The sequence below is a fragment of the Typopeltis vanoorti genome, chromosome 9, assembly GCF_054136105.1.
Source record: "Typopeltis vanoorti isolate ZY-2024b chromosome 9, IOZ_Tvanoo_1.0, whole genome shotgun sequence".
NCBI classification, from domain to species: Eukaryota; Metazoa; Arthropoda; class Arachnida; order Uropygi; family Thelyphonidae; genus Typopeltis; species Typopeltis vanoorti.
Window position 1 is genome coordinate 142,790,334 of NC_143557.1, and position 18,096 is coordinate 142,808,429.

Below are 18,096 nucleotides of genomic sequence, written 5' to 3' on the forward strand. Positions count from 1 at the left end.
AATATTTCTATATTATAATTTGGGATTATAGAATTAATAATGGAATGGAATGGAATTTTTGAACAAGCACTTTATCAGCATATATCGTACTGGATATAAATTATCCAGTACAATATATAGAAGAGAGGCAAGTATTAGGAGAATTGGAAGTGAAAGAAACAGAGATGTATCAGTTGTTGGTTGGGTTAGATGTGAATGGATGACATATCACCACATATTATTATTATTATTATTATTATTATTAAACAAGACCTCATGGAGCCAAAGACTCATCTAGGAGGTCCTTTTATCTCGCACACATCTCATCATATCGCGTCTTAAACACATTCAAACTCCTTGCAGACACCACACTCTCAGGCAAGGCATTCCAATCACTCACAATTCTGCACGAAAAAAACCTGCCTCTCACTCCCCTACTCACACCCTCTTTATACAGTTTCCAGGGATGACCTCTGGTTCTCCCCTGATCTCCCACTATTCTCTGTAGAACTTCTCCACCATTGATCCTATAACAACCCCTTACCAACTTGTAGGTCTCTATCATATCTTCCCTCATCCTTCTCTCCACTAGATGCTGCAAATTACATCTTCTCAATCTGTCCTCATACTCAACATTCCAGAGGTCAGAAATTACCTTGGTCAGTCGCCTTTGGATCCTTTCCAACATCTCTTCATTTCTGAAAACCAGGTGACCAAATCTGGGCACAATAGTCCATGTGTGGCCTAATCAAAGCCTTATACAATGGAACAAGAATCTCCCTACTTCTACACATCAGTGTCCTCCACATCATTCCAAGAAGCCTTTGTGTTTTCTTCACAATTTTGGCAATGTGTGCCCTAAATTTTAGATCCTTATCCACTATCACCCCCAGATCTCTTATTTCCTCTACTTCCAACAATATATTCTCACCAAGCATAAATTCTGCATCCCATCTTTGTTTTCCAAATTTTAAAACCTTACATTTTGCAACATTGAACTCACATCCCCATTTGCTTGCCCAATCACTCAATTTATTCAAGTCTTCTTGCAAGGCCACTACTTCATCTTCACTACTCTTTATGGTTCTTCCCAAATTTGCATCATCTGCAAACAACTGAATATCTACATCCAAATCTTCGCCAATATCATTAATATACAAGTTAAATAGTAATGGCCCTAAAACAGATCCCTGAGGCACTCCACTAGTGACTTTCCTTTTCCTGGATATTGCACCCCCATACACAACTTGTTGATACCTATCAGATAGCCAGTCTCCAATCCAATGCACTAATCTAATATCCAACCCCATCTGCTCTAGTTTGACTGTCAACTTATCATGAGGTACTCTATCAAAAGCTTTTGCGAAATCCAAGTATATTACTGTGTATCCTTCTCCTCTGTCCAAGGAAGCAGTCACTTTATTGTAATAAGTAAGTAGATTACTAAAACATGACCTCCCTTTAGCAAATCCATGCTGTCCATCAAAGATTATACCACTGTTGTCAACCCAACTCTGGATCCTAGTTCTCACAAGCCTCTCCAACAACTTAACCACAACACCTGACACACAGATAGGCCTATAGTTTGATGCTTGAGTTCGATCACATCCTTTATGAAGTGGCACAATCTTGCCCTCCTTCCACTCTTTAGGGACTTGACCAAGTGCAAGACTCGTATTAAAAAAATATGTCAAGGCAGGTGTCAACTCTCTGGCAAATTCCTTCAGAATACGCGGTGATATATTATCAAGTCCCACAGCCTTATTTACATCTAGTTTACTCAACTCCCCAAACACCTCTTGCTCACTTACAGTCAGTTTCTCCTCCCCATCATCAACTGCTCTTAATCTCTCCATGAAGTCACATTCACAAGATTGAAAGATCTTTATGAACTGCTCATTAAGTATCTCCACCACACATTCTGCAACAGCTGTCTTTATACCATTTCCTCCAATCAATGTCATCCTTCCATAATCATTCTTTCTTTTGTTGGCTACATATCGAAAGAACTCCCTAGGATTTTTTTTGGCTTCATTAGCTAACTGCTGTTCATACCTCTCTTTAGCTACTCTCACCAACCAAGTCACCCTCCTTGCCTGGTCTTTGTAGACCTCATGAAATTGGTTACTTCCACTTCTCTTATGCTGCCTCCACAATGCCCTTTTTCTCTGTATTGCATGCTTAATCTCTTTATTCATCCATCTCACACCTACCTTATTTAACCTTCTCACCCATGGTATACATTTAGACGTTGCATCTACTAAATATTTTTTGAAAATCCCCCAAGCTGCATTGATCTCTTTTCCAGCTAATTCCTCATTCCATGCTACACCTGCAAGCTGTCTCCTGAGCTCTTCATAATCCTCCCCCCTTGTAGTTCCACATATACCCTTTTTTCACAGGGGTCCTTGCACTGCTGGCAACCACCCAAGTAATCACCTCATGGTCACTTTCACCAATTGGTGGATGATTTGATACCTCATTGATAATTACATCCTCCGATGAGATGACCAAATCCAAGACCTTTAATCCTCGTGTGCCCTCTGTTACATACTGTCTGAGGTAGTTATCCCTCAAAAACTCAAGAAACTCATTTTCTTTACTTCCAGTTGCTATCTCTTCATTCCAGTCTATATTGCCATAATTAAAATCACCCATAATGATCACCCTTTTCTTATTTGCTTGGCTTATTTGACTATACATTTCACTATCACCACCATCCACATTACCAGGTCTATAACAACATCCCACCAAGTATTTGATTCTATTCACCTCTATCTCACACCATACTGCCTCAAAACCACTGGCCCCATTTCCCTCTTGCATCTCTACCTTGTATGGACATAACTCTTTCTCTATCATCAATAGCACTCCCCCTCCCTTTTTACCCCTTCTATCCTCACGAAACACATCATACCTTTCCATCTCTATTCCTGTCAGGATGTCATCCTCATCTAACCATGTCTCACTTATTCCGACAATCTCTGGGTGCACAGACGCAATTATTGCAACCATTTCATCCTGATTAAGGAATGTGCACCACAGTTGGTTATGCCCTTGAACTGGTTATTTAATGAGTCTTGCAGTGGGTCGGGTTCTTAAGGAGTGGAAAGAGGACAAAATAGTACCACTCCACAAGCATGGTTCTAAGACAGAAGTCTCCAACTATACGCCAGTATGTATAACTGCAGTTGTGGTCAAGGTGTTGGAGAGATTGGTAAGGAATAGGATACAGAATTGAGTTGATGGACATGGCATTCTTTATGAAGGGCAGCATGGATTCGTAAAGGGTAGGTCCTGTTTCAGTAATTTACTTGCATTTTATGATAAGGTGACAAGTATGTTAGATAAGGGAGAATCATATACAGTGATATTCTTAGACTTTACAAAAGCGTTTGATAGATTACCACATGATAAGTTGGTGTACAAGCTGCAGTGGATGGGAATAGACAGATCAGAGATTGGCTCTCTGAATTATTATTATTATTATTCTGGGCAACTCCAAGGAGTCGACAGACTCATCGAGGGAGGCCCTAACATCATGTCAAGAACAACTATTCGACATTCACACAGTATCTATCATACCTCGCCTTGAATTCATTCACAGTCATAGCACCCACAACAGACTTTGGCAGCTTATTCTACTCATTCACCACTCTCCAAGTAAAAAACCTAGCTCTAACACTCCCTGCTAACCACATTCTTGCTCAGCTTCCATGTATGGCCCCTAGTCCTCCCACAACCAGTCCTATTCTCAAAAATATCTTCTGGATTATTAGGGATGGAAGGGGTGGTGAAGCGCAATACATAGCCTCTCCCACTCAAATGTCAACCTCACCTTCCCATGGTCCATCCTGTTCTAAAAGTACAAACAAGGCACTGCCGACCGAGTATGGGCGGTATAACCTTAACACCCTAACAGAGTAAATGCTGTTAGATCTGCCTGTCCAGAGGCGTTAGGTAGCAGCCCTACCACTGGACTTACCCAGCAACAGGTTAGTAACCTGCCCTGGGGAAATTCAAAATACTTTCAAGTTTCATGCAAAGAAAAGCCGGACGGACTGTCAGGGAAAAGACCACAACCCCGGAAACGGTAAACGAAATTGGAAAAAGGAACACATAATGAAGATTGCGACATGGAATGTGAGCAGCATTGCACACAAAGAAGAAGAACTTGATAAACAACTAAACCAAGCTAACATAAAGATATGTATAGTAACAGAAACAAAGAAAAAACAAAAAGGTACAAAAGAAACAAACAACTATATACAAATCTACAGTGGGGTAAAAAAAGAAGAAAGAGCAAAAGCAGGTATAATGATTATGGTACATAAATCCATAAAGAATAATATTGTATATTACAACTATTTGAATGAAAGACTAATAGAAATTAGACTCAAGACATTAAGAGGCCACATAATAATTGGTGCATATGCACCAGAAGAAGGAAAAGAAGAAGACAGTAATATATTTTATAAAGAATTACAGAATGCTATAGATAAAACAAACAAAACTGACTATTTACTACTAGCAGGAGATTTAAATGCCAGAATAGGAAACAAAAAATACAAAACAAACATAGGTAAATTTGGTGAAGATACATATAATCAAAATGGTTGCAGATTGCGCAATTTTGTCATTTATAATAATATGAGAATAATGAATTCAATGTTTAAACACAAGGAAATACATAAATATACTTGGTCAGCCAGAGGATACAAATCAGTAATTGACTACGTTATCACAAATTTTAAATTAGCAGAGTTAATTTTAGATGTAAGAGCATATCGAGGCTTTGTATTAAACTCTGATCATTATATGGTATCAGCAAAAATTCGTTTTAAACCAAAGTGGCTAAAAACACATAGAATTGAAAATTCTTACCAGCCAAGCTACAAAATTTCTTCATTATAGGATCCTCAAGTTAGACTACAATATCAAAAATGCACAAACTTAAAAACAGAAACCACACATGAATCAAGTGACATAGAAGATGAATGAGAAAATTTGAAACAAATTCTCACAAAAGCAGCAACAGAAACCTTAGGAAAGCACAAATGGATTAGAAAAAGAGGACAACGAGACTGGAACAAAGAAATAGAAAATACAGGGTGTTCAGGATAAATTTGACAGTTTCGTAAGGAAAAAGAAAATCTTCTTTGTATCTATTAAATTTAATGAATTGACAAAAAAACATTACAGGCAGAGTTAATTACAATACTATCAACAGGATTTACTCAAAATAACCACCATTAGCATCGATCACAGCTTCAATTCTGCTTCGGAACCTCGAACAAGCTGATGCTACAGTCTCCCTGGGAAGGGCCGCAAAAACTGTTTTAATTTTATCCATTAACTGGGCTTTTGTATTACTGGAAGTGCGATTGGTGTCTTTTTCAACTGCGCCCCATACAAAATAATCCATGGGGTTAAGGTCTGGGGAGTTTGGAGGCCAAACATTTGGACTGGTGAAGTCGTAGAAATTTTCAGACAACCATTTTTGACTTTTCCCAGAGGTGTGGCAAGGGGCCGAATCCTGCTGCCATACATACGGCCTACCATTGGCTACCCTTGTTATCCAGGGCTTGACTACAGTTAGCAACTCCACGAACAAAGCCCGAATTCCAATGCCAGGGTTCTTCAACACCTGTTCCTGCAGATTTGCGAGGAATTCTGCTGTACGAACGCAATCAGATCGTCTGCTAGGGATCTTTCTTCTTGCTACATCCTCGTAGTCACCATTGCAAGTCTCTAGTTCATGCCTGATTGTTTTTACTGTATTCAGGGAGCATTGGGCAGCAGTCGTAATATCCTTATTTTGATGGCGGGCACGAATCATCATGATACAAGTTATTCTCTTCCATGATTCAGGTGGGTTCCAGCTATCCATCCTTTCTGACATCTTGTATATGAATGAAGAAGGGTCCAAACTTTTAAATGAAGAGAAGTGTGTGTTAATACATGTAACTTACGGAAAAATATAATTAATTATAAATATGTCAAATTTATCCCGAACACCCTGTATAATAAAAACCAAAAAGGACAGGTACCAGAAATGGCTAAATTCCAAAACAATAGAAGCAGAAATAGAGTATAAAAGAAATAGTGCAATTGCAAAACGAGAAGGAAAAAACATAGAGAAAGATGGAACAATTTCGTAACAGAACTAGAAAAGGATTTATTTAAGCCACAACCCAAAACCTATAAAGTAATAAAATACATGAATAAAGAAATAAAAGAAAAGATAAAAATACAAACAATAGATTTAGAAAAATGGGTAACCTATTTCCAAAATCTCTGGACAGATGAGAACAATGAATTAAAATTTTATAAGACAAAGAATGACCTAATAGAAAATATCACAATATTAGAACTGAAAAATATAATAAAGAAGATGAAAAATAGGAAAACGCCAGGAGAAGACAATATAAATATACAAAAATGCAGGTGAAAAATTTAATGAAAGACTTTTGAAATTTTTTAATATGGTTTGGATGTCCGGAAAAACCCCTAATTCTTGAAAAAAGCACTGGTCATCCCAATCTATAAAGAAGGAAATAAAGACAATTGCAATAATTATAGGGGAATTAGCCTGCTGAATACAGGATATAAAATATATGCAGGAATATTAAAAGAGAAATTAAGCAGCATTGAAGAAAACAAATTACTAGAAGAACAAAATGGCTTCCGAAAAGGCTGATCCTGCATAGATCCAATTTTTACTTTAAAATTATTAATAGAAAAGAGAAGAGAATTTCAAAAAAAAAACACATGTGGCATTTATTGATTATGAAAAAGCATTTGACAAAATTAGTAAACAAAAATTGTTTAAAATATTAACCAATTTCAACATACCAAACCAACTTTTACGATCTATTCAAGAAATATATACAGGAAATAAAATAGCAGTTAAATTAGAACACACCTCAGAATGGAAAGATATATCAAGAGGAGTACGACAAGGATGTACCCTCTCAGACTCTGCTTTTCAATATATATATAAATGAAATATTAACAATCTGGAAACAGCATAACCCATTTGGTATACAAATGACCCCACAAATGAAGATTTGTGGGGTCATTTGTATACTGTCACATGTCACTACTATTTGCAGATGATCAAATAGTATTAGCTACATCAGAAAATGACTTACAAAGATCATTAAACTCATTAAATGATATCTCAAAGCAATATAATATGACAATATCCAAAGAAAAAACAAAAACAATGGCATTCAAAGGAGAAAACCCAATAAGAAGTAAAATAGTGATAGATAAAATAGTGATGATAAGTTGACAGTCAAACTAGAGCAGATGGGGTTGGATATTAGATTAGTGCATTGGATTGGAGACTGGCTATCTGATAGGTATCAACAAGTTGTGTATGGGGGTGCAATATCCAGGAAAAGGAAAGTCACTAGTGGAGTGCCTCAGGGATCTGTTTTAGGGCCATTACTATTTAACTTATATATTAATGATATTGGCGAAGATTTGGATGGAGATATTCAGTTGTTTGCAGATGATGCAAAGTTGGGACGAACCATAAAGAGTAGTGAAGATGTTGTGGCCTTGCAAGAAGACTTGAATAAATTGAGTGATTGGGCAAGCAAATGGGGATGTGAGTTCAATGTTGCAAAATGTAAGGTTTTAAAATTTGGAAAACAAAGATGGGATGCAGAATTTATGCTTGGTGAGAATATATTGTTGGAAGTAGAGGAAATAAGAGATCTAGGAGTGATAGTGGATAAGGATCTAAAATTTAGGGGACACATCGCCAAAATTGTGAAGACAACACAAAGACTTCTGGGAATGATGAGGAGGACATTGACGTGTAGAAGTAGGGAGATTCTTGTTCCATTGTATAAGGCTTTGATTAGGCCACACATGGACTATTGTGCCCAGATTTGGTCACCTGGTTTTCAAAAGGATGAAGAGATGTTGGAAAGGGTCCAAAGGCGACTGACTAAGGTAGTTTCTGACCTCTGGAATGTCGAGTATGAGGAAAGATTGAAAAGATGTAATTTGCAGAGTCTAGTGGAGAGAAGGAAGAGGGGAGATATGATAGAGACCTACAAGTTGGTAAGGGGTTGTTATAGGATCAATGGTGGAGAAGTTCTACAGAGAATAGTGGGAGATCAGGGGAGAACCAGAGGTCATCCCTGGAAACTGTATAAAGAGGGTGTGAGTAGGGGAGTGAGAGGCAGTTTTTTTTCGTGCAGAGTTGTGAATGATTGGAATGCCTTGCCTGAGAGTGTGGTGTCTGCAGGGCGTTTGAATGTGTTTAAGACCCAGTATGATGAGATGTGTGTGAGATAAAAGGACCTCCTAGATGAGTCTTTGACTCCATGAGGTCTTGTTTAATAATAATAATAATAATAATAATAATAAAATACTAGAACAAGTAAACACTTTCAGATACTTGGGATGTGATCTATCATATGAAGAAGAAAAAGACATAGACTAAAATATCAAAACAAACTTTGTCAAAGTAAATGGCATAATAAATAATATATTTAAGCCATCCCTAGTACAAAAACACACTAGAATCAGAATACATAATGTCTTGTCAAAACTAACTCTACTATACGGAAGCGAAACATGGACCATGAAAAGGAAAGATGAAAAACGAATTCAAACAGCAGAAATGAAGTTCCTCAGAAAAACAGCTGGATATACCAAGTGGGACCATAAAACAAATGAAGAAATCTTACAATCCCTAAAAATAAAACCAATTAATTACTACATAAGACAGTATAAACAAAAATGGCTAGAACATTTAAATCGAATGGACTACCAAAAATATTATACAGATACAAAATAAGTGGAAAAAGAAGAATCGAAAGACCAAGAAAGAGATGGCATGAGAACGGAACAGGCCACATGGCCTATATTCGATGTTAGGAAGAAGAAGAAAAAGATCTTCTGGATTAATCTTATAGAAACCATTCAGTAATTTGAATGTCTCAATCATATCACCCCTTTTCTGCCTATCGACCAATTTTTGCAACCCACAAATCTTCAACCTGTTCTCATAAAGTTCATTCCACAGATCTGTTATCATCTTGGTCACACGTCTTTGGATCCTCTCCACCTCCTCCCCATCAAGAAGAAACCCTGGCGCCCATATCTAGGCACAGTAGTCTAGATGGAGTCTTATCAAGGCTCGATACAGAGGAACAACAACTTGTTTGTCTCAGCATGTTAAAGTATTTTTCAGAAGACAAGTGATTTGATGAGCTGATTTAGTCACTTTTGCAATGTGCCCCCTAAACTTCAACTCTCTATCCACCAACACTCCCAAATCCCTGGCCTCATCAATCTCCTGGAGTACGGTTCCACCAATGCGATATACTGCTGCTATTCTTTTCACCCCTAAGTGCATAACCTTACACTTTGCCACAATAAATTGACATGCATATTTCCTAGCCCAGTCCTCCAAACTATCCAAATCATCCTGTATCATTTTGACATCCTGTGCACTCACAATTGCTCTACCCAACTTTGCATCATCAGCAAACAAGTGAACACTTCCTATCCGATCCTTTCCTATATAATTGATGAACAAATTGAAAAGTAGTGGTCCAAGAACAGAGCCCTGCGGCACACCACTAGTCACAAGCCGTCTTTTGGACTCAACTCCTGAATAAACCACTCTCTGGTATCTCTCCATCAACCACCCTCCTATCCATCTCACGAACCCTATATCCATCCCCATCTGCTCCAGTTTACTGATTAGAGTTCCATGTGGTATCCAGTTACATTCTAATGGACCATGCCAAGGTCCAGTAGAATCACTGTAAACCAATTACCCTTATCCAGTTCAGCCATCACTGTGTTATAAAACGTGAACAAGTTACTGAGGCATGATCTACCCTTCACAAAACCATGTTGTTCCCCATACGATATCCCATTTTCATCTATCCAATCCTGTATACTATCCTTGACTAATTTCTCCAAGACCTTGACACCGATTCCTGATATGCTAATCAGTCGGTAATTTACAACAGCAGTCTTGGAACCTCCTTTATGCAGTGAAACTATTTTCCCCTCTTTCCACCCCCTCGGGACTAACCCAGACCCGAGACTCAAATTAAACAAAATGGTCAAGGATACTGACAATTCTTTAGCCGCTTCACGTACAACACGAGCTGGTATACCATCCAATCCCACAAATGTATTGATATTGAGGTTATGCAATAGACTACTCACCTCCACTTCATTCACCGCAATTCTCGTATAATCTATTGGTTCATTCATTTCTGCAATGTCACCACCTAAATGATATATTCTTGCAAAGTGCTCACTCAGTAACTCAACTTTATCAACTGATTCAGTTACCTCTCTACCATCAGCATTCTTTAAAATCATTCTGCTATATACATTTTTTCTTTTACTTGCAACATATTGAAAAAAACTGTCTGGGATTCTCTTTAGCCTGCATGAACAATTTTCTTTCATAATCCGCTTTTGCTTTTCTTACCACCCTTGTTACCTTACTGGCCTGAGCTTTATACTGTTCCTGCACCTGCTTTTTTCTTTTTTTTTCTTTTTTCTTGTTTCTTTTTTTGCAGTTCAAGCTTAATGGTGTTATTCATCCATTTAACTCCTACTTGATTTATTATTCGGGCTCTAGGTATACAGTCAACCATTGCTTCATGCAAACACTTCTTAACTGCCTTCCATACACTATCAACTTCTAGCCCTTGCAGTTGTACAGGCCATGGCACTGAACCAATCAAACTCCTAAGCTTGTCATACTTACCAGCCCAGTAATTCCACATGTACCCTGTCTTAATTGTAAATTCCACACCTGTAGCCACCTTCCAAGTCAAGACCCTATGATCACTTTCACCAATTGGTGGCAATGTGGTCATATTTGTTACAGCCAAATCCTCAGATGCAATTACTAGGTCAAGCACTCTCTGACCCCTAGTATTTTCCATTACATGCTGTCGCAGACAGTTATCCCTTAATAACTGCATAAAATCAAATTCCTTCCTCCCGTGTGTCCTCTCCTCACTGCAATCAATGCGACCATAGTTGAAATCTCCCATAATAATTATCTTCTTTCCACTCATTTCTTCTAATTGCTTGTGCATACTATCTCCACCATCTTTTCCATTACCTTGTCTATAGCAGCACCCAATTGTATATTTTGTTCTGCTAGCCACAATCTCACACCAAATGGCCTCAAATGTGCTCATTTCTCTATTCTGCAATTCAACTTCTATTCTCCTTGGCTGCAGCTCATCAGCTATCATCAACAATACTCCCCCCCGCCCCATTTTATTCTCCCTGTCATTCCTGAACACACACACTATACCTATACCCACATGCAATCCCACTGGCTATATTATCTACAGTCAGTCATGTTTCACTAATGCCAATAACCTGTGGTCTGGAAGTGCCAACCATGGCCAAAAATTCTTCCTTCTTGTTCCTAATACTCCTAGCATTAGTGTACATGAATTTCGGACCCCCCATTAGCCCTATCCCTACCTTGATGCCTTATACTAACTATCCCATTCTGATTTGTTGTTCTTATTTGCTCGGGCATATTATACTCATTCATACACTCAAATGCCTCCCTAAGGTTTGCATATCTACCCCCCTCCCCTTAATAAATCTAGTTTCCCTGATCCACTTCATTCAACAACACTTTTTCAAGTCTCCTTATACCGAATCCATTCAAATGCAAGCCATCCATCTTATATAGATCCTTTCACCCATTGAACTCACTCCACACCACTCGTCATACATATGCATAAAGTCATTTGCAATTATGGCCTTCCTTTTAAACGCTTCACTGTCATACTGCGGCAAAAGACTAATCATCCTAACTCTCTCACTCTTTTCTTTTGCTACCTCAAACAATTCATTCAGGTCCTCTATCATTTCCATTTTATCTCCTTTCAAATCATTCGTACCTGCCACAACAATCATTTCTTTCACCCTTTCCTTTTGTTCTCTAATAGACTCAGTTACGTCCTTGATGGTCGCACCAGGTTGGTACGATTTTGTCAAATCCTCTACTAACACACCTCGTACTAACGAATCTCCATACAGCACTCTCCTTCATTTTGTTTACGTTCACACTCATACTCTTATTTTTCCTATCATACTTTTTATTATTGGCTGGTACACTCAGTAGACTTTTGTTCATACGCTCTAGCTGCCGCTTTGCTCTTTGTATCGCTCTGCTCAACAATGCGATCTCACTCATTGCATCTATCTGAATGATACCAGCAGGTTGTGTATGATGGAGCAATGTCTCAAAAAAGAAGGGTAACCGGTGGCATGCCCTAGGATTCTGTTCTTGGACCCTGCTGTTTAACTTGTTTGTAAATGATATATCATGTGACTGAGGATCTTCAGTTATTTAATGATGATGCAAAGTTGGAAAGAATTATAAGTAGTACTGCTGATGCTGGATCCCTTTAGGAAGATTTAAATACTTTTTACTTGGACAAAAGAGTGTGGTTGTAGTTTTAATATCAATACGTGCAAGGTGTTGCACTTTGGAGTGCAGAAATATCAGGCTGTATACTATATCGATGGTGCCACACTGCAGGAAGTGGATGAGATTAGAAATTTTGGAGTGATGGTTGACAATAGACTGAAGTTTAGAGGGCATATTCCTAGGGTTGCACATCGTAGTGCTGCTATGATAAGCACTCTAGCATGCAAGGATAAGGAAGTGGTTGTGCCATTGTATAAGGCACTGGTCAGACCACACTTGGACTACTGTGCTCAAATCTGGTCACCTGGTTTTCAATGTGAAGTGGAGACATTGGAGAGAGTTCAGACGAGTGACTAAGACCAAATCAGGAGTTTGGAATACTGGCTATGGAGAGAGGCTGAAGAGATGTGGATTTCAGAATTTGGTGGATAGGAGGAAGAGGGGTGATATGATAGAGACGTTTAAGATAATAAATAATAAAAAAAGAGTAGAAGGTGAGAGGGGAAGAACCAGAGGTCATTTCTGGAAGTTATGTAAAAAGTGTGGTGAAGAAGAGTGTGGGGAGTAGATTTTTTACATGGAAAATTGTCAGTGAATGGAATGCTTTACCAGAATGTGTTGTTAGTGCAAGGAGTGTTAAGGACTTTAAGATTCTATATGATAAATATGTTGTCAGTTGAATGAACAACCTCCCACGATGAGTCTTTTGACTCCTGGAGGGTGTAATAATAATAATAACAATTATTATAATTATTGATTAAGACCTCCATGGAGTCATGAAGCTGATCATAGGTAGGCTACACAATGTTTATCAAATCATTCAAGCTCATTTACTGTTTACTCTCTCACAAGCCTCTCAGATCAAAATACATAAATACATTCCAAGCACTTAACTCCCCCCCCCCCAACACACACATATATTGTAAAATAGAGTTGAATGACTTAAACCGAGAGTTAGGTAAAAAAGGAGGTTTAATAGCAAAACAAGACTAGTTTCGGCTTATAACAACCTTCATTAGGTGACATTATAAAAGAAAAGAAAAAACACTAAACACTGAAGGTTAAAAAACTATGAACAACATAGATAGTCTCTATTCATAATTAGCATGAAAACATTGTAGTTGTATTTAAAGCAGTTCTTTCGTTTGTTGCATTGTTGGAAGAGTGTGCTTGCAGCATCATGTGAACGCCAGTACATGATTACAGCTGAATGACCATCTGGGAGGTTGGAGCTCAAGTTCTTATTTAGATGTTCAGGGTTGAGAGTGATTTCTCTAGCTTCTACGAGAATCACACCTCTTAATAACGAATCTTGTACGGAGATTCGTTATTAAGAGGTGTGACAGTTGAGAGTTTGACGAAATTGTACCAACCAGGTGCTAACATAAAGGACATCAGCGAATCTATTCATGTGCAAAAACAGAGGGTGAAAGAAATGACAGGCGTGGCAGGAACAAATGATTTGAAAGAAGACAAAATGGAAATGATAAAGGATGTGAGGGAATTACTTGAGATAGCAAGAGAGAAGAGTGAGAGAGTTAGGATGGTGAGTATTTTACCGCGGTATGACAGTGAAGTGTTTAGAAGCAGGGCCATAATTGCCAATGACTTTATGCATGGGTTATGCATGGAGAGTGGTGTGGAATTTGTGGATATGTGGAGTGAGTTTGATGGGCGAAAAGATTTATATAAGATGGATGGGTTACGTTTGAATGGATTTGGTGTACGGAGGCTTGAAAAAGTGTTGATGAATGAAGTGGAAGTGGATGTACAGACTCAGGGAAACTAGATTTATTAAGGGGTGGGAGCAGATATACAGACTTTAGGGGAGGCAATTGAGTCTATGAATGAGTATAATATGCTCGAGCGAGTATGAAGGATAACAAATCAGAATGTAATAGTTAGTATAAGGCATCAAAGTAGGCTAATTCATGTACACTAATGCCAGGAGTATTAGGAATTATGTTGGTATTAGTGAAACATGGCTGACAGAAGATGATAAAGCTAGTGGGATTGAATGTGATGGGTATGGTGTGTTCAGGAGTGACAGGGAGAATAAAAAGGGAGGAGGAGTGTTATTGATGATAGCTGATGAGTTGCAGCCAAGGAGTATAGAAGTTGAACTGCAGGATAGAGAAAAGAGCATATTTGAGGCTATTTGGTGTGAGATAGAGTCTAGCAAAACAAAATATACAATTGGTTGCTGCTGTAGACCAGGTGATGGAATAGATGGTGGGGATAGTATGCATAGGTAAATAGAAGAAATGAGTGTAAGGAGGGTAATTACAATTATGGAAGGAGGAGAGGGCACATGGGAGGTAGGAATTGGATTTTATGCGGTTATTAAGGGACAACTATCTGCGACAGCATGTAGTTGAAAATACTAGGAGGCAGAGAGTGCTTCACCAAGTAATTGCATCTGAGAATGTGGCTGTAACGAATATGACCATGTTGCCACCAATCAGTGAGAGTGATCATAAGGTCATGACTTGGGAGGTGGCTAAAGGAGTGGAATTTACAATTAAGACAGGGTACATGTGGAATTACTGGGCTGGTAAGTATGACAAGCTTAGGAGTGTGCTTGGCTAAGTGCCATGGCATGTAAAACTGCAAGGGCTGGATGTTGATAGTGCATGGGAGGTGGTTAAGAAGTGTTTGCAGGAGGCAATGGTTGACTGTATAGTCCGAATAATAAATCAAGGAGGGGTTAAATGGATGAATAACACTATTAAGCTTGAGCTGCAAAAAAAGAAACAATTGTGGAGGGAATTTAAGGAGAAAGGTGACCACAGGTGCAGGAACAGTATAAAGCTCAGGCCAGTAAGGTAACAAGGGTGGTAAGAAAAGCAAAAGTGGATTATGAAAGAATATTGGCCATGCAGGCTAAAGAGAACCCCAAACAGTTTTTTCAATATGTTGCTGGTAAAAGGAAATGTTCATGGCAGAATGATTTTAAAAAATGCGGAGGGCAGGGAGGTAATCAAATCAGTCGATATAGTGGAATTACTGAGCGAGCACTTTTGCAAGAGGGAGTGATGTGGAAGAGCAGGAGAGTAAGACAGGAGAGATTGAAGGAGTGGAAATGAATGTGGAAGTGAGTGGTATGAGTATAGAAAATGAGAGAATGGGTGTGCAAGAGGAGCAGGGAAACGGCGAGGCTCAGGGTGGACAGGGATACACAGCGTGAGAAAGTTGGATGCTCCAAGAGGAGGTGAGAGAATGTGTAGGCAGGAAAGTAATGGGATGATCAGGGATCAAAAGGAAACAGATGGAATTGCAAAGGGTTCTAAAATGAAGAAGCAGAAAGGGAATTGGCCCCAGTCCAGCATGGAGAGATCACATCGAGTGAGTGGTATCAGTGGAACTAGCTGTAGATCCAGAAATGAGTTGTTGTGTTTGTATACCAATGCTAGAAGTATAAGAAACAAGGCGGATGAAATGGTTGCACTAATTGCGTCTGTGCACCCAGAGATTGTCGGAATAAGTGAGACATGGTTAGATGAGGATGACATCCTGACAGGAATAGAGATGGAAAGGTATGATGTGTTTCGTGAGGATAGAAGGGGTAAAAAGGGAGGGGGAGTGCTATTGATGATAGAGAAAGAGTTATGTCCATACAAGGTAGAGATGCAAGAGGGAAATGGGGCCAGTGGTTTTGAGGCAGTATGGTGTGAGATAGAGGTGAATAGAATCAAATACTTGGTGGGATGTTGTTATAGACCTGGTAATGTGGATGGTGGTGATAGTGAAATGTATAGTCAAATAAGCCAAGCAAATAAGAAAAGGGTGATCATTATGGGTGATTTTAATTATGGCAATATAGACTGGAATGAAGAGATAGCAACTGGAAGTAAAGAAAATGAGTTTCTTGAGTTTTTGAGGGATAACTACCTCAGACAGTATGTAACAGAGGGCACAAGAGGATTAAGGGTCTTGGATTTGGTCATCTCATCGGAGGATGTAATTATCAATGAGGTATCAAATCATCCACCAATTGGTGAAAGTGACCATGAGGTGATTACTTGGGTGGTTGCCAGCAGTGCAAGGACCCCTGTGAAAAAAGGGTATATGTGGAACTACAAGGGGGGTGATTATGAAGAGCTCAGGAGACAGCTTGCGGGTGTAGCATGAAATGAGGAGTTAGCTGGAAAAGAGATCAATGCAGCTTGGGGGATTTTCAAAAAATATTTAGTGGATGCAATGTCTAAATGTATACCACGGGTGAGAAGGTTAAATAAGTTAGGTGTGAGATGGATGAATAAAGAGATTAAGCATGCAATACAGAGAAAAAGGACATTGTGGAGGCAGCATAAGAGAAGTGGAAGTAACCAATTTCATGAGTTCTACAAAGACCATGCAAGGAGAGTGACTTGGTTGGTGAGAGTAGCTAAAGAGAGGTATGAACAGCAGTTAGCTAATGAAGCTAAAAAGAATCCTAGGGAGTTCTTTCGATATGTAGCCAGCAAAAGAAAGAATGATTATGGAAGGATGACATTGATTGGAGGAAATGGTATAAAGACAGCTGTTGCAGAATGTGTGGTGGAGATACTTAATGAGCAGTTCATAAAGATCTTTCAATCTTGTGAATGTGACTTCATGGAGAGATTAAGAGCAGTTGATGATGGGGAGGAGAGACTGACTGTAAGTGAGCAAGAGGTGTTTGGGGAGTTGAGTAAACTAGATGTAAATAAGGCTGTGGGACTTGATAATATATCACCGCGTATTCTGAAGGAATGTGCCAGAGTGTTGACACCTGCCTTGACATATTTTTTTAATACGAGTCTTGCACTTGGTCAAGTCCCTAAAGAGTGGAAGGAGGGCAAGATTGTGCCACTTCATAAAGGAGGTGATCGAACTCAAGCATCAAACTATAGGCCTATCTGTGTAAGGTGTTGTGGTTAAGTTGTTGGAGAAGCTTGTGAGAACTAGGATCCAGAGTTGGGTTGACAACAATGGTATAATCTTTGATGGACAGCATGGATTTGCTAAAGGGAGGTCGTGTTTTAGTAATCTACTTACTTATTACAATAAAGTGACTGCTTCCTTGGACAGAGGAGAAGGATACACAGTAATATACTTGGATTTTGCAAAAGCTTTTGATAGAGTACCTCATGATAAGTTGACAGTCAAACTAGAGCAGATGGGGTTGGATATTAGATTAGTGCATTGGATTGGAGACTGGCTATCTGATAGGTATCAACAAGTTGTGTATGGGGGTGCAATATCCAGGAAAAGGAAAGTCACTAGTGGAGTGCCTCAGGGATCTGTTTTAGGGCCATTACTATTTAACTTGTATATTAATGATATTGGCGAAAATTTGGATGGAGATATTCAGTTGTTTGCAGATGATGCAAAGTTGGGACGAACCATAAAGAGTAGTGAAGATGTTGTGGCCTTGCAAGAAGACTTGAATAAATTGAGTGATTGGGCAAGCAAAAGGGGATGCGAGTTCAATGTTGCAAAATGTAAGGTTTTAAAATTTGGAAAACAAAGATGGGATGCAGAATTTATGCTTGGTGAGAATATATTGTTGGAAGTAGAGGAAATAAGAGATCTGGGAGTGATAGTGGATAAGGATCTAAAATTTAGGGAACACATCGCCAAAATTGTGAAGACAACACAAAGACTTCTGGGAATGATGAGGAAGACACTGACGT

At 38.9% G+C, this 18,096-nt stretch overlaps 1 protein-coding gene across 1 annotated transcript in view; it reads right to left on the reverse strand.

Annotated features, from left to right (window-relative positions):
- Nucleotides 1-18,096, reverse strand: part of LOC150103643 (uncharacterized) — a 250,713-nt gene that overhangs the window by 129,448 nt on the left and 103,169 nt on the right. The window lies entirely within an intron of this gene.